Source organism: Schistocerca piceifrons, chromosome 2 (assembly GCF_021461385.2).
Source record: "Schistocerca piceifrons isolate TAMUIC-IGC-003096 chromosome 2, iqSchPice1.1, whole genome shotgun sequence".
NCBI classification, from domain to species: Eukaryota; Metazoa; Arthropoda; class Insecta; order Orthoptera; family Acrididae; genus Schistocerca; species Schistocerca piceifrons.
Window position 1 is genome coordinate 403,762,352 of NC_060139.1, and position 10,848 is coordinate 403,773,199.

The window sequence follows — 10,848 nt, forward strand, 5'->3', positions numbered from 1 at the left end:
CTGTGATGTTTATGTGAGTTCCTGGCCACATCGATCTGATGGGCAACGAGGCTGCTGCTGCCAAGGTTGCAGTCCTCGTACCTCGGCCCACTAGTTCTTTCACTCCTTCCAATGATCTCTGTGTTCCCATGTGTCAGTACATGGTGTCACTTCGGCATCAGCACTGGTCCTCCCTTCATGGAAACAAGCTCTCTCCGCGAGATCATTTTAGCCAGGGTATGAATTGAGCACTGTCCTTTCGGCCATCATCATTTTGTTAAATGAAGCTCCCCACCACTATGTGCTCATTGCCCTCAACCTCTGACAGTTCACCTTTTCCTGACAATGTTCTTTTTTAACCACATACATTCTCATTTATTTTTACCATCTGAATTACCGGCTTTCGATAAATGACGCACAGGCTGTTGACCATGTTTTACTTTTTATCCATTGTAGCAATATGAGGAAGGACATTTAATCTTCAGTTCGAGCCCTCCATTTCTCAGTGGCGTATTTTATGGTCCTTTCTCGAAGTCCCTGTTTTTAGCTGTCTTTCCTTCCATCAGTTGGGCTTAAGAGGGGACGTAGAAGAAAATGGACATGTTTACATAATCTAACACAGTTTTTTGGTGTTTGAAAGATAATAGAATCAAATCTTACATGTGAGGTAATTATGTTATTGGCTACACTCGAATTTTTTCAAATTTTTTTCTCAAAAAATTTGATAATGGCATTGATGGAAATTTTCGCAACACATGCTATCATGTAAGGAACATTTTCACAAAAATTACTTTACTTAAAACTTTCACATTGTGGTAGGTAATTCATAAGCAGACGTGTGGAACTGATTTTTAATATCTATTTTAGAGCTCTTTGCAATTAATTTTAAAAAAATTACTCCTATGAAACAAAGCAATTTCACAGAAAAGTAAATATTTTTTTCAGAAATACTTTTAAAAAAATGTACTACAGAAAGTTGTGTTATACTATGAACAAAGTCTGCAGAAAATTTCACTTTTCTATCTGCAGTGGTTCAGTGGAAAATGTTCCTTATACACTGAAAAATGAAAGTTTCAGGAAATGCACATAAAAGATTTACACCATGAACTAGTATCTTAATGTTGACCATAACCATACATTGTCTTCTTGCTCTTCATGTACCTGTTTCCTCTTTATCTGATGTTTCTGGCACGCCCTTTTGGTTATATCCTTCAGACAGTTCAGACGTGCAACACACACGGTATCTATCTTCTTCAATAGCTTCTCGGTGAAGCAACCTGCAACGAATCCTAGTCCAGTAAAGGTCTTTATTCTTCCAATGTTACCATGATTAAACAAGACATCCATATTATATGGCAATTTTAACAACAGTAGATGAGCTAAATGTTGTTTTGGGGCATCTCTTCCAAATGAGACTGTTGAAGCTCTCATTTGGGTTTTGTGTTCCACCATAAGTACGTTTCTTTTAACGATTCTGGATGAGCTAGAAACTAGGATGTTGGCTTTATGGTGTTTTAAGACTGCTTCAGGAATACTGTGTTTATGTGAATAGGTTTTGTTTCCTGCTTATTTTTGCACCACGATATATCACGCAATTCGTGTACTGGCTTCTGAATAGTTGACAACTTGTGAAAAAATATTGCCCACATTGCCTTCAAATCTCCAGTGTTTTACCTTATTGCTTTGCCATAATATATTTGCAAACTGTGCTTCTCTTTGTCAGTCAGACATTGTGGCCCACCCAGTGGCTTTCCATCTTTGAATTTTGAACCTTTTTGTTCTTGTTTCAGTTTCACAAGTCTCCCACCCATCCTCTTCAGAATGTGCCCCACACACTCCAGCTTTTCAATGTTGCATACATTTCTATAGGGCTTGTTTTCTACAACAGATTTGAAAGCACTAGAATCTCCATCACCAATATATTTCACATATCTTAACTCCAAGCCTCATTTCGCTCCGATGGAATATTAATTTCATTCCTGCTGGCTGCATGCCACTACCAGAACCATCATAATCATAATTTTACTTTGTGTTTTATTTTCCATTGTCACTCTTCTTCCTTATTATCTAACATTTTCCTCTGTGCACAAACAGAGCAATATTTGGATATCACTTGCAAATCCAAAGCTTTGCCTGTGTCAATATTTATAACTGATGAAACACACAGATCTGTAGAAGGCAAAGGGTCGTTTACAAGGGTCATTTGCTTCTGTCTGAAGGTCTTTGTTAAGTAAAACTGCCACTTTCAGTGCTTCTGACAAACTGCTATTGCATTCTGTTTCCAAGGTGTTCAGAAGATAATTGTTTAATCTTGAGTATAAGGCAGATGGAGATGGCATATTCATTATTGCACAAAACAAATAGCTACCTTCCCTTCAAACACCAACACATCTCATCCCATAGCAGAATCTTACATTGGCTTCATATGCCAAATTCTTAGCAGTTGATGTGTTGAATTGAATGTCCGTTTGACAGCTGTCACAAAATAAGTGCATATTGCACACAATATCATCTGTCATTCCTGTCATATAATCTTAAAGATTTATTGCCACAGTTACCATTCCTAAAACCACTACTGGACAAACTCTACACCAGTTCCAAGTTTCCTCTGTGAACTGCTCGTTGTCTTAGCTTCACAATTATTTTCCGCTGAATTATGTTGACTCACTTGTAGAAACTGTTTATCCACATGTAAATGGCAAGCTTTAGCCACTTTCTTAAACACTTTACCACTATATCTTGACATTTTAAACGGTAAATCGTACAAAAAAGCTTGAACACAGTCATAATTCTCACACTAACAGCAGAACTGAAATGTTTGTATTTCTGCACCACAGACAATAACTGCTGCCAAAGATAGCTAGCAGAAGCCAAAGATAACATGCCGTAAATGGGGCCACTGCGTTCTATACTCTTCCAATGCTTTTATGACAGCAGGGAGTAATCCTGCACCCGTTGTGTAAAGCAGTTAAAGAAAAGTGGCAGGGAAAATAGAGTGCGGGTGTGATTTTGTTGAATGATAACACAACACCACACTCGGCCCATCAAACATCAGAACTGCTGTGCAATTTGAGTTGGAGGTATGTGGTGTGCAGTCCAGACCTAGCACCATGTGATTATCGTATGTCTGGCAAGATGCAAAAGGATCTCAGTGGATGATGATTACGAAACAAGGTGATTTCTACTCATTCAGTTGGTTACCCATTCCAAAAAATGTTTACTGTCTCTCAGGGACTATGTAGAAAAGTGTTACATAGTATGTTGTCATAGCCGTGTTGCCTGTGTGTGTATGGTTTAATAAATGACCATAACTTGGAAGCGTAACTCACTTTTTGATTCAACCTCATATAGTCACTGTGGCAGTTGTTGATGTAATAGTGATAACACCTTCAGCTGTTTAAATAGGTTTTATTTTATTTGCAACTGATCTCAGTGTTACATTATACCATCTTCAAACTCCTCTACGATACCAGATGATCATGTGGCTTCCAGATAGTCATCATAAATCTTACAGAGGGTACGAAAAATTGAAGTCGGCTATGCTGAACCTCCTTTCTTGCTTATAGTGTGAACAGTGGGAGGGGAAAAAAAGCATGTAGTGTTTACACCAAAATAGATTTCCAAGTAAGACATATAAATACACCCGAAGATGTCATGTCATTATCTATTAAAAAGCGGATGTACAGAGATCAGGCCGTTTTCTACAAGCTGAAAGATTTTAATGAGTTGCTCGAATACAAAGTTAGATATCTCCATGATATGTTACAGGTGAGAATACATATGAATCACATATTGCAAAGACAACCTAAGTCACATTGACCTAATTTTAAGAAGGAAAAGAAATACACTCCTGGAAATTGAAATAAGAACACCGTGAATTCATTGTCCCAGGAAGGGGAAACTTTATTGACACATTCCTGGGGTCAGATACGTCACATGATCACACTGACAGAACCACAGGCAACAGAGTATGCACAATGTCGGCACTAGTACAGTGTATATCCACCTTTCGCAGCAATGCAGGCTGCTATTCTCCCATGGAGACGATCGTAGAGATGCTGGATGTAGTCCTGTGGAACGGCTTGCCATGCCATTTCCACCTGGCGCCTCGGTTGGACCAGCGTTCGTGCTGGACGTGCAGACCGCGTGAGACGACGCTTCATCCAGTCCCAAACATGCTCAATGGAGGACAGATCCGGAGATCTTGCTGGCCAGGGTAGTTGACTTACACCTTCTAGAGCACGTTGGGTGGCACGGGATACATGCGGACGTGCATTGTCCTGTTGGAACAGCAAGTTCCCTTGCCGGTCTAGGAATGGTAGAACGATGGGTTCGATGACGGTTTGGATGTACCGTGCACTATTCAGTGTCCCCTCGACGATCACCAGTGGTGTACGGCCAGTGTAGGAGATCGCTCCCCACACCATGATGCCGAGTGTTGGCCCTGTGTGCCTCGGTCGTATGCAGTCCTGATTGTGGCGCTCACCTGCACGGCGCCAAACACGCATACGACCATCATTGGCACCAAGGCAGAAGCGACTCTCATCGCTGAAGACGACACGTCTCCATTCGTCCCTCCATTCACGCCTGTCGCGACACCACTGGAGGCGGGCTGCACGATGTTGAGGCGTGAGCGGAAGACGGCCTAACGGTGTGCGGGACCGTAGCCCAGCTTCATGGAGACGGTTGCGAATGGTCCTCGCCGATACCCCAGGAGCAACAGTGTCCCTAATTTGCTGGGAAGTGGCGGTGCGGTCCCCTACGGCACTGCGTAGGATCCTACGGTCTTGGCGTGCATCCGTGCGTCGCTGCGGTCCGGTTCCAGGTCGACGGGCACGTGCACCTTCCGCCGACCACTGGCGACAACATCGATGTACTGTGGAGACCTCACGCCCCACATGTTGAGCAATTTGGCGGTACGTCCACCCGGCCTCCCGCATGCCCACTATAAACCCTCGCTCAAAGTCCGTCAACTGCACATACGGTTCACGTCCACGCTGTCGCGGCATGCTACCAGTGCTAAAGACTGCGATGGAGCTCCGTATGCCACGGCAAACTGTCTGACACTGACGGCGGCGGTGCACAAATGCTGCGCAGCTAGCGCCATTCGACGGCCAACACCGCGGTTCCTGGTGTGTCCGCTGTGCCGTGCGTGTGATCATTGCTTGTACAGCCCTCTCGCAGTGTCCGGAGCAAGTATGGTGGGTCTGACACACCGGTGTCAATGTGTTCTTTTTTCCATTTCCAGGAGTGTACAATTTACACATGGCATGTTAGAATGTGGTGAAACTTAAATTGAAGATTAAGTAGCACTCAAAAAGTATATTAACAATATCTCACATCATCCTGCTATGCCGTTTGTATTGTAAAACATATTTTTATGCTGTGGGTTTGTTGTTTTCGCAATCAGTGTGTGTGTGTGTGTGTGTGTGTGTGTGTGTGTGTGGATAAAAATTTCGTGAGGTACAAAAACAAATTGTATTGAAGGTTTACTGTAGGCCTGCAAAGTTTTTTGTTTTTCCTCCACATCTGCAATAGGCCAAGTTAATGTTTTATTCCAGAAAGATGACACACTTTCACTACCAGAAACAAATCTACACATTTTCTAATATCTTCAATTTTCTTCACCCTTTTGGGTACTTTTGCTTCCTTGTAACACTTACCTGGAAATTAGGGTTTTCTCCTATGATCAGATTTCAAGGTGAAGTTATTTGTCTGCAGCCCATTAATGAATTCCATCTCTTTCACAACTCATGGCATTGATGATTTGTAACGTTAATGACGAAATTTTGGAATATGTAGTGGTACCGTGTCAGCCCTTTGAATATCTCATCTTGGTGTCTCAATAGAAAAGAAAGTTGTCTTTTAAATTGATGGCCACTGCTTCATGTAGTCTCCCATTTCATTTCCATCCATTAGAAAAAATCTGTGCAGATGCACATCAAACTCTTTAAGAGATGCTGCGAGTAATGAGGCTAATGAGCAGGGGCACTACATCAGTAGTGTGTGGTATAAGTTGAGAATTTGGGTCTGATGGAAGGCATGCTACAGTGGTCCATGCAGTTGTGGTGACTACTTTGTTTGGATGGCATAGTGGTCAGCACATCTGCCTACTAAGCAGAGTTCGAATCTGTGGCGAAATAAATAAAAAACATTTTACATTTTAAATTCCATGTCATTGTTGATTTAATCAGAGTTCTCACCTTAGACGTAGAATTAATCCTTCTGCCACAATATTAATTCATTAGTCGCCATCGATGTTCTTCTCTTTGTTGACCGTGTGTACCATCATGAGTCGGCATCGGTTCACTTCACGAAGACGGTGGAAACCAAGGAATACAATGCTACGTTGCTTTAAATAATTTTCGTAACACTTCGATACTTTTCACTATTTTTTATTCACAACACAATAAGACTTGCTGTGCTCGTCGCACAAACCATAATTACCAACCATATGGCTGCCTTTCCGCACAGTCCAAAAATCACGTCCATCCTCCACAAGGCAACAATCGAAAGTGTCCCTTAGCTCCTTGGAGTATCAAACAAAAGAGAATCCAATGTGAACTTTACAAAGATTATAATATACATGCCTCTCAATTTATCTTTGGCGCAGCTTTTAAGATATTGTATGTGTCTGCATAGGAATGTGTCATTACAAATCCCGGTCTGGCAAAACTTGCCAAGGAACATCTCTGGTTGTATTCTTGGGGACCTACTTCCATTGTGGATGTTTTGACAAAGAACAGATTTCAAGAGCTTCTCGGATTCTCTGTTTTGATGAAAGATCAACCCGAACTGAATACATTTCATCTAACTAATTCACCCCTATATTTGCAACAAGTTAACAGAATCAAATATTTATATTATCACCCAAGAGAAAATATAATTGTAGACAAGTATCTGTTACCAAGCAAACCAAGATGCCAGTTCCCTCATTCATATCGCACAGCAAACCTGCAACAGTTAGAGTGAAGTGGACACAAATTGCTGTCACTGATGTCGCAGTAGCTATAGCAAAATTCAGCAACTCAAACTCAGAAGACTCGTTTGGTCTATCAAATTTTGTTATTAAAAAGATTGTGGACATACACTACAACCACTTTGTGTGTTAATAAACGAGACTTTTAGGAGTTGTTCTTTTCCAACCTGCTTAAAGATAACAGCAGTTATCCCTATACATAAACGAAGGAGACAAGTCTTGTGTTGACAACTACCATTCTGCTCCATTAAGTTTCGGGTGTGCAGCCACAAGAAATCACCTTCTTCTTCTTCTTCTAATATTTCGGCTGTATAATGTTCAGCCATCTTCAGAGTGAGCCGCAAGACTGCCGCTCCAGTGCTCTCTTTGTCCCTTTATACTGTTGTGCCGCGCGACTGCGCATGCGGCCACAGATGCAAATGCGCTAGAGACATTGGTCGGCGGCAGAGACGTGCATAATGCATGAGTTGCATCTATGACTCCGCAGTTGATCTTTGTTGGCATATCGATATATCATTGTGAGCTGCACTGTGACGACGTCTTTGCGAGTTTATTACAGCAAGTGCCAGATTCCAGGATTTGTCAAGATTGAAACCACTATCTCTATTAATTAAGTTCGTCGTCAAGCGAATTTCAATTGCCTCCTTTATTATCAAGTCCCAAAAGGACGATGTAGTTGCCAAAGTTTTGACATTGTCATACAACATACTGTGACCATTATCAATACAGTGCTCTGCCACTGCCGACTTGTTGGGTTGTAAAAGTCGTGTGTACCTCTGGTGTTCTGTACATCTTTCTTGGACAGTATGAGTTGTTTGTCCGATGTAAGAAATGCCACATTCACATGGAATTTTGTAAACTCCAGATTTTTGGAGCAGCAAATCATCTTTGACGGAGCCCGCGAGTGCAGCTGCCTTAGGTGGACGACAAAAAATTACTGCACGGCGCCAAACACGCATACGACCATCATTGGCACCAAGGCAGAAGCGACTCTCATCGCTGAAGATGACACGTCTCCATTCGTCCCTCCATTCACGCCTGTCGCGACACCACTGGAGGTGGGCTGCACGATGTTGGGGCGTGAGCGGATCACCCTGTGGCTAAACATGCCTTGGTGCACGGCCAGCACATCTTGGCACAGTGTTACACCGTCCGGGTTATCTGGATACTTTCCACTAACACCAACCTATCCGAACTCCGGAGATGGGAACTTGCTCTTCAATATATCCTCTCTTCCCGTTATCCACCAGGCCTCAATCTCTGCTAATTTCAAGTTGCCGCCACTCATACCTCACCTGTCATTCAACAACATCTTTGCCTCTGCAGTTCTGCCTCGACTGACATCTCTGCCCAAACTCTTTGTCTTTAAATATGTCTGCTTGTGTCTGTATATGTGTGGATGGATATGTGTGTGTGTGCGAGTGTATAACCGTCCTTTTTTCCTCCTAAGGTAAGTCTTTCCGCTCCCGGGATTGGAATGACTCCTTACCCTCTCCCTTAAAACCCACATCCTTTCGTCTTTCCCTCTCCTTCTCTCCTTCCCTCTTTCCTGATGAGGCAACAGTTTGTTGCGAAAGCTTGAATTTTGTGTGTATGTTTGTGTGTCTGTCGACCTGCCAGCACTTTCATTTGGTAAGTCACATCATCTTTGTTTTTAGATATATATTTCCTATGTGGAATGTTTCCCTCTATTATAACCATATATATATACTGGCAGGTCGATAGACACACAAACAGACACAAACATACACACAAAATTCAAGCTTTCGCAACAAATGGTTGCTTCATCAGGAGAGAGGGAAGGAGAGGGAAAGACGAAAGGATGTGGGTTTTAAGGGAGAGGGTAAGGAGTCATTCCAATCCAGGGAGCGGAAAGACTTACCTTAGGGTGGGGGTGGGGGGGGGGGGGGGGGGAAGGACAGGTATATACACACACACACACACACACACACACACACACACACACACACACACACATCCACCCTCACATACACAGACACAAGCAGACATTTGTAAAGGCAAAGAGTTTGGGCAGAGATGTCAGTCGAGGTGGAAGTACAAAGACAAGGATGTTGTTGGAAGACAGATGAGGTATGAGCGGTGGCAAATTGAAATTAGCGGAGATTGAGGCCTGGCGGATAATGAGAAGATTTCACTGTCAAAATTCTAATTTCATTTTGCCGCCACTCATACCTCACCTGTATGGCCTTTGGCCTTTACAAATGTCTGCTTGTGTCTGTGTATGTGCGGATGGATATGTGTGTGTGTGCGAGTGTATACCTGTCCTTTTTTCCCCCTAAGGTAAGTCTTTCCGCTCTCGGGATTGGAATGACTCCTTACCCTCTCCCTTAAAACCCACATCCTTTCGTCTTTCCCTCTCCTTCCCTCTTTCCTGACGAAGCAACCGTTGGTTACGAAAGCTTGAATTTTGTGTGTATGTTTGTGTGTCTATCGACCTGCCAGCACTTTCGTTTGGTGAGTCACATCATCTTTGTTGTTAGATATATATATTATTGGTGTTTTGCCGTTAAAGAGCGCATTTGAACTAAACTACATGGCCAGTTCCTTTTGCTGCCTTCCTTGCTGCCCAAACTTCCCTCATTCGCTCGCTGTGTTTCTGTTTCCGGTCCTCTGTCCATGCTTCTTTTCGGCTTTGTCTCTTCGGCTTCATCTTGATTGCCTTTTTGGTTGCCCATATTTCTTTCATCTTCTGGCTGTGATCTTGCTTGCGTTCTTTGGTCCATTTTATGCCTGTTCGTTTGTCACATTGTATCTCATGTAGTTTACTTTTCTTAATGATGTTTCTGAATTTTATTCTGTCGTTTATTGTGTCTGCTGTTATGTTGAGTTGGTTCAGGTAATTTTCTACCTCTGCCACCCATTCGTTGTTTCTAGTGGTTACCCAGTCAAAGATCTGTTTGGTCAGCCTGTGTGATGGCATTCTGTATAGGTGTCCATAGAATTGTAGTCTGCGTTTTCTAATCTTTTCTGTGATTGTCTCCGTATGTTCGTACAGTCCCTCTGTAGGTTTCTTAATCCATATTCCATTGTTGTTAGTTGCGCCAAATATTTTCCTAAGTATTTTCCGTTCTACTTTTTCTAATTGTCTGATACTTGTATGCCCTAGGATTAGTGTGGTCTCTGCTGCATATAGTGCCTCGGGGAGCACCACCGTGTCGTAATGGCGTAATTTGGCTTTTTGTAAGATAGACTTCTTGTTGTAATGATTCCACACTACTTTGTATGCCTTGTCCAGTTTAGTCTTTCTTTCTTCGTTTGAGTCTCTGTTATGTCCACTCATTTGTAGTGTTTCACCGAGGTATTTGAAGTTTGCCGTTTTGTAAATCGTGCCATACTTTGTGTTCAGAGATGAGAGTTTCTTTGTGCTCATAAACTGTGTCTTTTCATAAGAGATCTGTAGTCCAGTTTTGGAAGCGATTTCGTGCAGTTTTTCAATAGCGTCTTTTGTTTCCTTTATACCTTTCGTGACAATCGCCAAATCGTCTGCAAAAGCCAGGCATTTAATCTGTAGGTTTCCTAAGGTTATCCCCTGTTGTGATGTTTCCCATTCTTTTATGACCTTATCTAACACCAGATTGAAAAGGAGAGGTGAGAGGCCATCGCCTTGTTGGACACCTGTGCGAATTTCAAAGGGCTCTGATAGTTCCCCACAGAACTTTACTTTGGAGGTCGTGTTGGTTAAAGTTTGCTCTATGATAGCTCGTGTTTTGTTGTCTACTTTGTATTCTGCTAGAATTTTGAAGAGAGTTTTCCGGTCGATAGTCGTACGCCTTTTTGAAGTCAACAAAGGTAATTATCAGGTTCTGTTTGTGTTGTAAAATCATATTCAGGTTCACCGAGCGAGGTGGCGCAGTGGTTAGCACACTGGA